Source organism: Chiloscyllium plagiosum, unplaced genomic scaffold (genome assembly GCF_037043375.1).
Source record: "Chiloscyllium plagiosum isolate Xiang-an unplaced genomic scaffold, Cpla_swu_hap1 HiC_scaffold_18, whole genome shotgun sequence".
Lineage (NCBI taxonomy): Eukaryota > Metazoa > Chordata > Chondrichthyes > Orectolobiformes > Hemiscylliidae > Chiloscyllium > Chiloscyllium plagiosum.
Genome location: NW_028270156.1, coordinates 80493920 through 80509674, shown reverse-complemented (window position 1 = coordinate 80509674; position 15755 = coordinate 80493920). Strand labels below are relative to the sequence as shown.

Genomic DNA, 15755 nt, shown 5'->3' with positions numbered 1-15755 from the left:
GCATTCCGAATTGTCCCGCAAGGAAGACGGGGCCTCGGGCCCTGGGCAGGAGAAGGGCACTTGTTTTTTTTTCCAAAAAGCTGCCTTGTCCCAGAATACCATCTGGGAGTGGCACAAGGCCAGGCAAGGGCAGGGTGAGATATTTTAAAGCAGCTCTGGCCAGGTGCCAGGAAGCTTTCCCTCACACACACACACACGCATGCATTCGAGGCTGCAATACACAATATAACACAAGCCATCTGAGTTCTTCAGTCCTGGCTATACTGCTGCCTCACCATCGCCCCTCCTCAACCCTCGCGCACTCCCCTCATCGGCCTCTCAATGTACCAGCTCCTCTATGCGTCCATCACTGCAGCCTCAATCAGCATCCCTCACCCGCCTCTGTCTGTCCAGAGTCCAGAGTCCCGGTGACGCCTGCGCTCCCTAAAGTGAAGAAACGGAGGAAAGCAAGATACTTACAGTGCACCCTCCAGAATCAACGAGAGCCCAAGGCTGAGGAAAGGTGAATCTTCACAAGCAGCCACTGGAAAACAAGAGACCATATCACCCAGATAAGCGGGAGGTGGCTGTGATAGGACAAAGAGTGCTGCCAGTGATGGGAAGAGGGTGGGAGCGGGGATGGTGGGAGAGATGTGAATGGTGGGGATGACAGGGGGTGGTGGGTGAGGTGGGAGTGGGAGTTGGGAGAGATGGTTGGTGGGGTAAGGGAACCACCCCACCTGAAGAAGGGCTCATGCCCGAAATGTCGATTCTCCTGTTCCCTGGATGCTGCCTGACCTGCTGCGCTTTTCCAGCAACACATTTTCAGCTCTGATCTCCAGCAACTGCAGACCTCACTTTCTCCCCTAAGGGAACCACCACCAGACTGGTATAAATAAACTGCCTCCAATCAGCCACAGGCAGAACAGCGAGGAGCTGATCGTAGTGGAGACCCCCGTACTGCATCACCAGGCAGCGAATTCTCACAGTACAAACACTCTGATACTGGAGCTGCTTAACTCTAACCCAGTGAACAGCTGGACCCAGCACTGCCACTAACTTACAGGATAATTTAACAGATTTAGCCTGCACCAAGCAACCTGACACCAAATTAGAGAGAAAAGCATGTCCTTCAAGATTGCGGATTCCCACTCGAAAATCAGCTCCTGCCAATATCTCTGAAATATACCCACCCTGCAGGAACCCCAACCCTGGGCAAAATCCTGACCCTGGTCTGAACCCCGATCAAACCCTGAGCCCGGGGGAGGGGGGCACACTGACCCTTAACCCTGGGGGAACACCAAGCACAGGATACAGTGACCCCTAACCCTGGGGGGGATAACTGAACCCTGAGGGGGCAGGGGGCAAGCACCAAGGGAAGGGGGGGACACTGAGCACCGGTGGGGGGGTGTGTGGGTTAAACACCGAGCACCAAGGTGGGAAGGGGGGGGAACACCGAGGGGGTGGGGAAACACCGAGGGGCGGTAACACCGAGCCCCGGCGAACACAGAGTCCGAGGGGGGGCAACACCAACTAGTAATCCTGGGGTGGTGGGGGAGGGAGGAGGAGGAGGTGGGGGAGACCAGCCTGAACCATGAACCAGGTCCACTGCCCTGACTCCACCCTAGTCCCGATATCTCCCTAACCTCCACCTCACCCTAACCCACGCATCTCTGCCCTTACCCTGACCCAATCCTGCCCCTACTACCACCCTGCTCTAATTGACCAGCTCGTGTTAATGCTCTAAGCCCAGCATGCACCGACTCTAACCAGAATTCACCACGGCCATTACATAACCCTGACCCCACCGCGATGCCAGCCCTCCTGGAGTGAGCCTGTCCAAACTGGCTGAGCCACATCCCCATCCTAACCCGTAACCCTGACACTGCAAATGACCTCAATGACCTGTCACCACCCCAACCGTGACCATAATCCCACAGGACTCGCAAAACTCTCTGGAGGTGAGGAAGATAATCAGCGACCCTTCAGTTTCATGGGGCAAGGTCCCCAAACCCTCCCGGACCTCAGGGCTCCCTTGGACACCCTTTGCCCCCAGAACTCCAAGCACGTTCCCCCCAAACCCCTGAACAAAAAATTCCAAAGAAGCAGAATGAAGTAATCAGAGCTTGAATGGAGTTGGACAAGTCTGCCAGGAACTCCTACCTGTCGATCACAGCAGTCCGAGTATCCACAGGGTGGAAGCTTCTGGAAGAAGAGACAGCAATGTCAGAATTAACAATGACACACATTAGCGGTACTTCACATGTATTTGCAGGTTGGGTCAGAATTGACCAGACGGGCTGCTCATGCTCACTGAGACAGACAGACCTACTCCCAGAGCATAAAGGACATTGCTCATTGACAACACACTCAGGACATCAGGAAATGGACACAACAGGCAAACAATCAGGAGGGAGATCACAGGCAAACCCACAGTCTGGATGAGGCAGAAAACAGGCAAAAAACAAATAGACAGGGAGACAGAGACTGCAGGCACACCAACCAAAGGGCAAAGTGCCAGTACAACAGGAAAGGAGGCAACAGACAAATCAGCAACACAGACTGGGGGCAAATCGGCAACACACTGACTGGGGGCAAATCGGCAACACACAGACTGGGGGCAAATCGGCAACACACAGACTGGGGGCAAATCGGCAACACACAGACTGGGGGCAAATCGGCAACACACTGACTGGGGGCAAATCGGCAACACACTGACTGGGGGCAAATCGGCAACACACTGACTGGGGGCAAATCGGCAACACACTGACTGGGGGCAAATCGGCAACACACTGACTGGGGGCAAATCGGCAACACACTGACTGGGGGCAAATCGGCAACACACTGACTGGGGGCAAATCGGCAACACACTGACTGGGGGCAAATCGGCAACACACTGACTGGGGGCAAATCGGCAACACACTGACTGGGGGCAAATCGGCAACACACTGACTGGGGGCAAATCGGCAACACACTGACTGGGGGCAAATCGGCAACACACAGACTGGGGGCAAATCGGCAACACACAGACTGGGGGCAAATCGGCAACACACAGACTGGGGGCAAATCGGCAACACACAGACTGGGGGCAAATCGGCAACACACAGACTGGGGGCAAATCGGCAACACACAGACTGGGGGCAAATCGGCAACACACAGACTGGGGGCAAATCGGCAACACACAGACTGGGGGCAAATCGGCAACACACAGACTGGGGGCAAATCGGCAACACACAGACTGGGGGCAAATCGGAAACACACAGACTGGGGGCAAATCGGCAACACAGAGACTGGGGGCAAATCGGAAACACAGACTGGGGGCAAATCGGCAACACACTGACTGGGGGCAAATCGGCAACACACTGACTGGGGGCAAATCGGCAACACACTGACTGGGGGCAAATCGGCAACACACTGACTGGGGGCAAATCGGCAACACACAGACTGGGGGCAAATCGGCAACACACAGACTGGGGGCAAATCGGCAACACACAGACTGGGGGCAAATCGGCAACACACAGACTGGGGGCAAATCGGCAACACACAGACTGGGGGCAAATCGGCAACACAGAGACTGGGTCAAATCGGCAACACACAGACTGGGGGCAAATCGGCAACACACAGACTGGGGGCAAATCGGCAACACACAGACTGGGGGCAAATCGGCAACACACAGACTGGGGGCAAATCGGCAACACACAGACTGGGGGCAAATCGGCAACACACAGACTGGGGGCAAATCGGCAACACACAGACTGGGGGCAAATCGGCAACACACAGACTGGGGGCAAATCGGCAACACAGAGACTGGGGGCAAATCGGCAACACACTGACTGGGGGCAAATCGGCAACACACTGACTGGGGGCAAATCGGCAACACACTGACTGGGGGCAAATCGGCAACACACAGACTGGGGGCAAATCGGCAACACACAGACTGGGGGCAAATCGGCAACACACAGACTGGGGCAAATCGGCAACACACAGACTGGGGGCAAATCGGCAACACACAGACTGGGGGCAAATCGGCAACACACAGACTGGGGCAAATCGGCAACACACTGACTGGGGGTAAATCGGCAACACACTGACTGGGGGCAAATCGGCAACACACTGACTGGGGGTAAATCGGCAACACACAGACTGGGGCTAAATCGGCAACACACAGACTGGGGCAAATCGGCAACACAGACTGGGGCTAAATCGGCAACACACAGACTGGGGCAAATCGGCAACACAGACTGGGGATAAATCGGCAACACCCAGACTGGCGGCAAATCGGCAACACACAGACTGGGGCAAATCGGCAACACACAGACTGGGGCAAATCGGCAACACACAGACTGGGGCAAATCGGCAACACACAGACTGGGGCAAATCGGCAACACACAGACTGGGGGCAAATCGGCAACACAGACTGGGGGTAAATCGGCAACACACTGACTGGGGGTAAATCGGCAACACACTGACTGGGGGCAAATCGGCAACACACTGACTGGGGGCAAATCGGCAACACACAGACTGGGGACAAATCGGCAACACACAGACTGGGGGCAAATCGGCAACACACAGACTGGGGGCAAATCGGCAACACACAGACTGGGGGTAAATCGGCAACACAGAGACTGGGGGCAAATCGGCAACACAGAGACTGGGGGCAAAATATAACTAAGACAGGGAGGGGGCATGGTAACCAGCAACAGTGAGGGGTCGGGTGCAAACCTGCAGCAAGACAGGGAGAAAACAAGCAAGTGTGACTGGGGCAAACCCCCAACAGTGAGATGGAGGCAAATCTCCAGACGGTGTGCAATCCAGCAACAGCAAAATAGGAAGAAAACCACCAAGTGTGATTGGAAGGAGTGGTCAAGAAGGCATATAGTATGCTTGCCTTCATCAGACGGGGATTGAGTTTAAGAGCTGGCAGGTCATGTTAAAATTGTACAAGACATTGGCTCGGCCGCATTTAGAATACTGTGTCCAGTTCTGGTCGCCACATTACCAAAAGGATGTGGACGCTTTGGAGAGGGTGCAGAGCAGGTTTACGAGGATGTTGCCTGGTATGGAAGGTGCTAGCTATGAAGAGAGGTTGAGTAGGTTTATTTTCATTAGTAAAAAGGGGATTGAGGGGGGACCTAGTTGAGGTTTACAAAATCATGAAGGGTATAGACAAGCTTTATCCCAGGGTGAAAGATTCAATAACGAGAGGTCACGTGTTCAAGGTATAGGTGAAAGGTTTAAGGGGGAACACCAAGCACAGGATACAGTGACCCCTAACCCTGGGGGGGATAACTGAACCCTGAGGGGGCAGGGGGCAAGCACCAAGGGAGGGGGGGGACACTGAGCACCGGTGGGGGGTGTGTGGGTTAAACACCGAGCACCAAGGTGGGAAGGGGGGGGGGAACACCGAGGGGGTGGGGAAACACCGAGGGGCGGTAACACCGAGCCCCGGCGAACACAGAGTCCGAGGGGGGGCAACACCAACTAGTAATCCTGGGGTGGTGGGGGAGGGAGGAGGAGGAGGTGGGGGAGACCAGCCTGAACCATGAACCAGGTCCACTGCCCTGACTCCACCCTAGTCCCGATATCTCCCTTACCTCCACCTCACCCTAACCCACGCATCTCTGCCCTTACCCTGACCCAATCCTGCCCCTACTACCACCCTGCTCTAACTGACCAGCTCGTGTTAATGCTCTAAGCCCAGCATGCACCGACTCTAACCAGAATTCACCACGGCCATTACATAACGCTGACCCCACCGCGATGCCAGCCCTCCTGGAGTGAGCCTGTCCAAACTGGCTGAGCCACATCCCCATCCTAACCCGTAACCCTGACACTGCAAATGACCTCAATGACCTGTCACCACCCCAACCGTGACCATAATCACACAGGACTCGCAAAACTCTCTGGAGGTGAGGAAGATAATCAGCGACCCTTCAGTTTCATGGGGCAAGGTCCCCAAACCCTCCCGGACCTCAGGGCTCCCTTGGACACCCTTTGCCCCCAGAACTCATGCTGAAAGTACTTCACACAGAGGGTGGTAGGTGCCTGGAACGCGTTGCCAACAGAGGTGGTAGAGGCAGGCACGGTAGATTCATTTAAGGTGCATCTGGACAGATGCATGAGTCGGTGGGGAGCAGAGGGATACAGATGCTTAGGAATTGGGCGACAGGTTTAAACAGTTGATTTGGATCGGGTCAGGCTGTAATTTTTCTTTGTTCTTTGTTCAAAACAGCAACAGTGAGGCTGGGACAAATTAGAAGAGAAAAGAGGCATTGGGAAAATGGACACGCAACTGCAAATCGCAGCATGGAAAAGCAACAGATAAACTAGCGGCTGGAAGGAGACACACAGCAGGCTAACCATAAACTTTTAGACAAAGGGTTTTTAGCAAACGGGCAGAGAATGGGCAACAGGACAGCCTACAGCTGCCAGGACAGGTACCTTTTTTGCAAACTAGCAACTGGCGAGATGGCCAGACAATGGGCAAACAAGTAACATGAAGGAGGAGAGATAATGAGCTGAGGCAACGACAGAGAGAAGGATAGAGTGACAGCGTGGATACAAGTCTGATCAAGGAATATCAGTCAGACAAGCAGCACTGATGAGCCTGCTTTTCAGGCTGCAGTAAACAGTTCTACACCCTAAGCTGCTTTTGAAAGATTTTAATGCAGCAGAATGAGGAGGACGAGGGATTATTCCAAACTTTGCAAAAAATGCAGAAGTTGAAAATGTAGTGAGCAATGACGATCATCAGAGGACAGTGATGCTGCTTCTGTCGGGGCTGAAAGCAGATTTATGGCCTCCCAGCCACTGGCAATTTTCACAGCCTGGAGGGATCAGCTGGATACAGAGAGAGGCGAGGGGTTACCTAACCTATGATTCAAAGAAGCTGCTTTGCAATTTCTTTTTCACTGCTGTTTAACACTTGCTGCGGTGCATCTGAGCTGCCACCGAGTGTCAGTGGTGGAGGGAGTGGGTGTGATGCCAATCAAAACGATTGCTTTGTCCTGGATGGTGCTGAGCCTTTTGAGTGTTGTTGGAGCTGCACCCGTCCAGGCAAGTGGGAAGCATTCCATCACCCTCCTGATTTGTGCCGTGTCGATGGTGGACAGGCTTTGAGGAGCCAGGAGGTGAGTTAGTCACGATTACTCCCAGTGTCTGACTTGCTGTTGTAGTTGCAGTATTTATATGGCGAGTCCAGTTGAGTTTCTGGTCAATGGCAATCCCCAGGATGTTGATAGTGGGAAACTTAGTGATGGTAACACCATTGAAAGTCAAAGGGTGGTGGTTAAATTGTCTCCTTTTTGGAGGCAGTCATAGCCTGGCACTTGCGTGGCATGAATGTTAACTTTCCACTTGTCAGCCCAAGCCTGGATATTGTCCAGATCTTGCTGCACTTGCACATGGACTGCTTCAGTATCTGAGGGGTCCCTAATGGAGCTGATCATTGTGCAGCCAGCAGCACCACTTCCAATATCATGATGGAGGGTAGGTCCATTAGTGGAGTAACTGAACATATGATTACACAACACCAGGTTATAGTCCAACAGGTTTAATTGGAAGCACTAGTTTTCATAGCACTGCTCCTTCATCAGGTGGTTGTGGAGAATAAGATCATAAGACACAGAATTTAAAGCAAAAGTTTACAATGTGATGTAACTGAAAGGATATATTGAAAAAGACCTGGATTGTTTGTTCAGGCTCTCAACTTTTAGAGTGACCATGTTGGTTTCAGTTCTTTCATCTGTAAATGGCAGAACTTTTTTTTTTAAAAAAAGTTCCATTCTCAAGTGAACTTTAACAATAGGTATGAACGAACAGAGTTCCAAAGACTAATGATCCATTAAAAGAAAAAGAATAGTATCTCCAAATCTCTTTCTTGTTTTTAGTCTGTGTACCTTGATTCTAGGCTCTCCCACAAGGGGAAACACCTATTCTGAATTCACCACAGCCATAGAGTTAGAGGCAAACTGCACAGAAGAGGTCCTTGAGCTGACTGAGTCTGTGCCAACCTATCTATATGAATCTAGCATTTGGCCCACAGCCCTGAACATAATGACATTTCAAAAAGCTCAACCAAATACTTTTCAAAAGGTTGTGAAGTTTCCTGCCTTAATCACCCTCCTATGCGGAACATTCCAGACCCTACCATCCTCTCAGCGAAAGAAGCTTTTCCTCAAATCCCCTCCATCTTAAAATTATGCCCCCTTGTTACTGACTCTTCAACTCAGTGTAACAGCTGCTTTTTCTTCACCCTGTCCTTGCCCCTCAAACTTACACACCTCGATCAGATACCCCCTTTAACACTTTCTGCTCCAAAGAAAACCACCCCAGTTTATCCAGCCTCTCTCCACAGCTGAAATGCTCAGGACTGTCCTGGTGAATTTGCTCTGCACCACCTCTAGTAAAATCACATCTTCCTATGGTGTGGTGACCAGAACTGCACACACTATTCCAGCTGTGGCATAGCCAAAGTCCTGTACAACTGTAACATAACCTCCTGTTCTTAATAATGTATGCCTCGACTGATATAAGCAAGTGTCCCATATGTCTTATTAACTTGCCCTATTAACCAGTCCTGCCATCTGCTGTCCATTCCCAATGGATTGTTAGAGGTTTCGAACATGCCAGTGAGAGCAGGAACAGGAGTGTAAGGCAGAGAAGTGAGTGGTTGAGGAGATGCTGCAGGGGGCAAGGATTCAGATTTTTGGTTATTGGGATCTCTCCCTAAGCAACAGAGAGAAAAGAGTGGAAGCTGAGGCTGGTTCAGACATTAAAGGAAGCTATTTAAATAGACAAAGCAGGCAAGAAGCACTATTCATTTCGATGCAAGAGGCCTGACAGGTAAGGGAGATGAACTCAGGGTATGGATGGGTACTTGGGACTGGGACATCATAGGTATTACAGAAACATAGCTGAGGCAGGGACAGGACTGGCAGCTCAACATCTGGGGTATGTATCTCACAGGAATGATAGAAAGCAGGGGGCGAGAGAGGAGGGGGAATGGTGTTTTTGATTAGTGTTATGAAGGTGTAGGGGTATTGTATCTTTAAGAGAGTTGAAAAGCTAGCAAGGACTTAGAGAAGCATAGAGAGTCTGGAACAAGGTAACAATGTAACATTTGGTTGAAACAGTTAAGAGCTGTGTTGCCAGGATACAAAAACAAATTTGAATTTGGCCAGTTTAACTTATGCCCCAAGTTACCAAAATCCAATCAAATGTCAAAAAATAATGTTTTGACAACACTAAACCAATGAAATGATCTGATGATTTTGAACAGTTACCCAGAGTGGCAAAGAGCAGCTAACACCAACAACGAGAGAGGCTGCTTACAACAAGATTTGCTCTCTTAAAGGTACCTTTATCTCTCAAAGACCTGGGAAACAGAATCCCTAAGGAGAAGACAACAGAGGAAAATCTACAGAGGACACTAGACAAAGCTGACTGGTTTAAAAATGTGATTAGTTTTTTTGTAAATCATAATCGGGATTTTTAATTGGACCAGTATTGTAGAGGGGAAGGTAAAAGATAGGTTTAGAGAAAGGAAATAGAGTTGCAAATAGTTGTTAGTTAATTATACACTGTTAGACTTAAAACAAAATAAAGTTGTTAATTTTTACTTTAAACTGTGACTTTTGGGATAGTTCTCTGCCTCTCGAATTTTAACAGATTACAGCACGGGGTGAATCTTTTCTGTGTAGCTGGTTTAAATTAGCAGAGGGTTTTACCCCATGTCGTAACATTAGGGAAAACATTACTGTACTTAAAGTGTATCTTCTTGGGGGGTTATCTAGTGAAGCTGGTGGAACTCAGAAATAAGAAGGGGATGATCACCTTGATGGGATCGTACTATACACTTCCACCAGTAGTCAGAGGGAAACCGGGGAGCAAATATACAATAAGACCTCAGGTATGTGTAAGAATAAATAGGGTTGTAATGGTAGGGGACTTTAATTTTCCAAACATAGACTGGGACTACCTTAGTGTTAAGGGCTTGAATGGGGAGGAATTTGTAAAACGCATTCACGAAAATTTTCATTATCACTAAAGAGATGTACCTACTAGAGAAGGAGCAACACTTGACCTTCTCTTGGGAAATAAGGTAGGGCAAGTGACTGAAGCGTTTCCGGGGAGAACACCTTGGATCCAATGATCATAATTCTACTAGTTTTAAAATAGTTGTGGAAAAGGATAGGCCTTTTATAAAAGTTAAAGTTCTAAATTTGGAGCAAGGCCAAATTTGAAGGGATTAGACAGAAACTTTCAAAACTTGACTGGGGTAGGCTGTTCATAGGTCGACTGGCAAATGGTTTCAAAAGTACGGTAACGAGAGTTCAGAAACTGTATGCTCCGTTAGAGAGAAGGGCAAGGCTGGTAGGAGTAGGGAACAATAGATGATGAGGGTCTGATCAAGAGGAAAAAAAGAAGGCATGTGTCAGGAATAGTCAGCTGGAATCAAATGACTCTCTTGAAGAGCACAAAGGGAGTAGGGGCATATATAATATTAAAATCAGGAGGACAAAAAGGGGATATATGATAACTTTGTCTGCCAAGGTTAAGGATAATCTAGTTAGATTCTACAAGTACATTAAGGATGAAAGAGCAGTCTGGGAGAGAATAGGGCTCTTTGAAGATCAACAAGGAGATGGGAGAAGTGCTAAACGACTATTTTGCGTCAGTATTTACTGTGGAAAAGGACATGGAAGCTAGGGAACTTGGGGAAATAAGTATTGATGTCTTGAACACAGGAGATGTTCGAGATCTTAAAAATGCCTTCAGGTAGATAATTCTCTGGGACAGTGATCAAGTGTATCCCAGGACATTGTGGGAAGATATGTAAGAAATTGTGGAGCCACTACACAGGGATTTGTATCACCTACAGCCAAGGTGAGGTGCCGGAAGACTGGAGGGTGACTAATATTGTGCCTTTAACACAAGGCACGAAAAGCCTGGGAACTATCGACCGAGGAGTCTGATATCAGTGGTCGGTAGGTTGTTGGAGGGCATTCTGAGAGACCAGATTTGTGTGTTTGGAGACTGATTAGGGATAATCAACATGGCTCTTGTGCATGGGAGATCATGTCTCACAAACATGAGTGTTTTGAAGATATGACCAAGAAGATAGTTGAGCGCAGAGCTGACGGGGTTGTCTGCATGGACTTTAGCAAGGCCTTTGACAAGGTTTCGCAAAGGAGATTGCTCAGTTAAGTTAGATCACATGGGATACAGGGAGAGCTTTTTCAACAGATACAAAATTTGTTTGATGGTAGGATACAGGTGGTGGTGGAGGGTTGTTTTTTTTGGACTGGAGGCCTGTGACCAATGGTGTTTCAGGATCAATACTGGGTCAACTGCTGTTTTCCATTTATGTAAAGAATTTGGATGAGAAGACAGGAAGCACGGTTAGTAAGTTTGCAGATGACACCAAAATTGGTGGTATAGTGGGCAATGAGGAAGGTTATCTAAGTGGGCCAATGGGCTCAGGAATGGCAGACAGAGTTTAATTTAGATAAATGTGAGGTATTGCATTTTGGTAAGATGAACAACAGGATTTATAGGGCCCTGGGGAGTGCTGTCAAATATAGAGACCTAGGGGTTTAGGTACATAGCTCCTTGAAAGTGGCATTACAGGTAGACAGGGTGGTGAAGGCAGCATTTGGCATTCTTCCATCATTTGTCAGAACATTGAGTATAGGGGGTGGGATGTCACGTTGCTGCTGTACAGAGCCTTGGTGAGGCCACTTTTGGAATACCATCTACAGCTCTGGTTGCCCTTTTATAGGAAGGACATTATTAAATTGGAAAAGGTGCAGAAGAAATTTAAGGATACCACCAGGACTGAAGGGTTTGAGTTATAAGGAGAGACGGGATAGACTGGGATTTTCTTTCCTTGGAGTGTAGGAAATTGAGGGGTGACCTATTAGCAGTTTGTAACATCATGAGGGGCATATATAAAGTGAATAGCACAGGATTCTTTTTCCCTGTGGTAGGGGAGTTCAAAACTAGAGAGCATAATTTTAAGGTGAGAGGAGAAAAATTTTATTGGGATCTGAGAGGCAACATTTTCCACCCCAAGGATGGTGTGTGTATGGAATGAACTGCTGAAGGAAGTAATAGATGCAGGTACAGTTACAACATTTAAAAGACACTTGGATAAGTACGCGAATAGGAAAGGTTTGGAGAAATATGACCAGAGCACAGGCAAATGGAGTTGGTTTAGTCTGGGAAACCTGGTCAGCATGGATGAGTCAGACCAATGCTCTGTGACTCGAATACAATTCCCTCTCATTCTCCTAAACCCTAATCTTTCCAACTTTTCCTCATAAGACAGTTCTCTCATCCAATCAATCAGTCAAGTGAGCTTTCTCTGAACTGCTTCCAATAGTATGATATTCATCCTAAAACAAGGAGACCAAAACTACATACAGTACTCCTGACGTGGTCTCGTCATATACAGGTGCAGCTAAATATCTGTACTCTTATATTTATCCCTTTTGCAACAACATCCTATTTGCTTTTCTGAACACTGCTTTATCTGCATATTAACCTTTTGTGATTCAGACTGAAGATGGTTGGGCCACAGACACTGCCGTGAGAACTCCTGCAGTGACAGCTGCTGATGACTGATCTCCAACAACCATCTTCCTACGTGCCAGGTATGACTCTATCCAGCGGACACTGTGTTCCTGATATCCACTTATTTCAGTTTTACTAGGGCTCCTTGATACCACACTCAGTTGAATGCAGCCTCGATGTCAAGGGCTGTCATTCTCATCTCTCCTCTGGATGGAGCTCTTTTGTCTGTGTTTGAACCAAGGCTATAACGAGGTTGGGTCTATCTGGCAGAACCTAAACTGGGTTTCATTGTGCAGGTTATTGCTAAGCAAGTGCTGCCTGATAGTTCTGTTGACAGTACCTTCTACCACTTTACTGATGATCAAGGGTAGACTGATGGGGCGATAATCGGGCGGGTTGGAATTGTCCTGCTTTTAATGTCAGGACATACCTGAACAATTTTCCATATTGCCAGATAGATACTAGTGTTGTAGCCGTACTGGAACAGCTTGGCTAGGAGAGCGGCAAATTCTGGACACAAATCTTCAGTACTAAAATCACATAGAATTTAGGTTAGGCTGGTTTGGTCATAGAAGACAGAGGGTGGTGGTGGAAGGGTGTTTTACAGAATGGAGACTGGTAAGTAGTGGTGTTCCACAGGGATCAGTCTTCAATCCTCTGTTGTTTGTTGTATATATAAGTGATCTGAAGGAAAATGCGGGTGGTCTGATTTGTAAGTTTGCAGATGACACAAAGGTTGGTGGAGTTGCAGATAGGATAAAGATAGATTGCTGACTTGGGCACAGAAACGGCAGATGGAGTTTAATCCAGACAAATGTGAGGTGATGCATTTTGGAGGATGAAATTTAGGTGTGAATTATACTGAAAATGGCAGGACCCTTAGGAACATTAACATAGAGATGGATCTGGGTGTGCAGACCCACAGTTCCCTAAAAGTGGCAACACGGGTGGCCAAGGTGATTCAGAAGGCACATGGCATGCTGGCCTTCATCAGCCAGGGCATGGTGTACAAGTGTTGGCAAACCATGATGCAGCCATACCAAAACCCTTGTTAGCCTGCATTTGGAGTATTGCGTGTAGTTTTGGTCACCACACTACCAGACAGAAGTGGAAGCTTTGGAGAAAATGCAGAGAAGGTTCACGAGGATGTTGCCTGGTCTCAGGGGCACTGGCTCTGAGGGAAGCTTAAACAGACCAGGGTTGTTTTCACTGGAAAGACGGTGGCTGAGAGGAGACCTGACAGAGGTCTACACAATTATAAGAGGCATGGATAGGGTGGACAGTCAGAGGCTTTTTCCCAGGGCTGAAGTTTCAATTACACGGGGACACAGGTTCAAGGTGAGAGGGGGAAAGTTTAAGGGAGATGTGCGAGGGAAGTTTTTCACACAGGGAGTGATAGGAGCCGGGAACACACTGTCTAAAGAGGTGGAGGAAACGGGCACATTGACGACATTTAAGAGGCACCTGGATGGTTACATGAATAGGGAGGGAATAGAGGGATACAAACTGAATGAGGGCAGAAGATTTGCTTTTTAGTTTAGTTAGGGCATGATGATCAGCACAGGCTTGGAGGGCCGAAGGGTCTGTTCCTATGCTGTACTTTGTTCTTTATTGCTGGAATGTTGCCAGGAGCAACAGCCTTTACAGTATCCAGGAACGCTAATCATTTCTTCAATCCCATGGCTGGAGATTGGTATCTGTGACCCAGGGGGCCACTGGAGGAGGCCAAGGTAGATAATCCACTTGGCATTTCTGACGGAAGTTCGCTCTGAATGCTTCAGCCTTACCTTTAACACTGATTTGATATAGAAGGGAGGAGCAGGAATAGGCCCTTTGAGCTGCTCTACATTCAGTGCGATCACGGCTGATCATCCAGTGGACTCCCAGCCCTACTGTCTCCCCATACCCTTTGATCGCTTTCATCCTAAGAACTATGTTTACATCTGGGTGGACATTGATGAAAAGGTTATTTGTGGAGTTGTTTAATTGTCCACCACCATTCACAGCAGGATGTGGTAGGACTGCAGAGCTTAGATCTGATCTGTTGGTTGTGGGATTTGTTAGCTTCATCGATCACTTTCTGCATATGCTGTTTGGCGTGGAAGTAGACCCGTTTGGTAACTTCACCAGGATGACACCTCATTGTTTGAACTTCCAGCTGTCGCTCCTGGCTTGTACTCTCTCACTCTCCATCGAACCCAGGGTTGACCCCTTGGATGAGTGAGGGATCTGGTGAACCACGGGATTGCAGATTATCATCGTGCATGAATCTGCTGCTGTTGATAACCTAATAGATGTCCAAAGTTAAAACAATCACACAACACCAGGTTATAGTCCAACAGGTTTAATTGGAAGCACTAGCTTTCGGAGCGTCTCTCCTTCATCAGGTGGTTGAGTGACGCTCCGAAAGCTAGTGCTTCCAATTAAACCTGTTGGACGATAACCTGGTGTTGTGTGATTTGTAACTTTGTACACCCCAGTCCAACACCGGCATCTCCGAATCCATAATAAATGTCCAGAGTTGAACTGCGAGATCTATTCAATGTCTGTTCCATTTAGGGCAGTGACAGTGCTACACATTGCAATGGAGGGCATTCTCAATGGGAAGGTGGGACTTTGTCTCCACAAGTGCAGTGGAGTCTCAATCTGTCATGGAGGGTGAGGTCAATGCTGTTTTAGCGTCTTGCCTGACTCACCCCTTGCTGCAGACCCAATCCAGCAGCAATATCTTTGTGGACCCAACCAGCTCCGTCAGTATTGCTGCTTGCAAACCACTCTTGGTGGGAGACACTGAAACCCTCAATGCAGAGTACATTTTCTGTCCTTGCCACACACAGCATTCCCTGCAAGTGTTATTCAACACAGAGGAGTACAGACTCATCAGCGAAGGGAGGACAATACATGTTAAACAGTGGGAGGTTCCCACACCCATGAGTAACCTGACGGCCACAAACACACATACCAACCCACAGACAGGATCCTCCAGGCCGACAACCACAGATAGGAGCCTCCTGCCCTGCGCGCACGTAAACACACACAAACACACACTCATTCTGCATACTCTGCACACACGCCGCCTATTGCCCAGCGCGCGCACACACTCCCCTCCTTTCCTGCGCGTGCACACACCCCTCCTGCCCTGCACACACACCCCTCCTGCCCTGCACACACACACACACACACCCCTCCTGCCCTGCACA

The 15755-nt window shown here is 48.7% G+C and overlaps 1 protein-coding gene across 6 annotated transcripts in view; it reads right to left on the bottom strand.

Moving 5' to 3' along the window:
• The window catches only part of pacsin3 (protein kinase C and casein kinase substrate in neurons 3), a 158676-nt gene that overhangs the window by 77918 nt on the left and 65003 nt on the right, over positions 1-15755 (bottom strand). For 5 of the 6 annotated variants that reach the window (XM_087996838.1, XM_087996836.1, XM_087996841.1 and 2 more), the window contains exons 2-3: positions 2143-2184; positions 460-523 (exon numbers count right to left, since the gene is read on the bottom strand). The gene's annotated coding sequence lies outside the window, so the exon portion shown is untranslated. The remainder of the gene's footprint in view (positions 1-459; positions 524-2142; positions 2185-15755) is intronic. The other variant, XM_087996839.1, reaches the window with a different exon arrangement.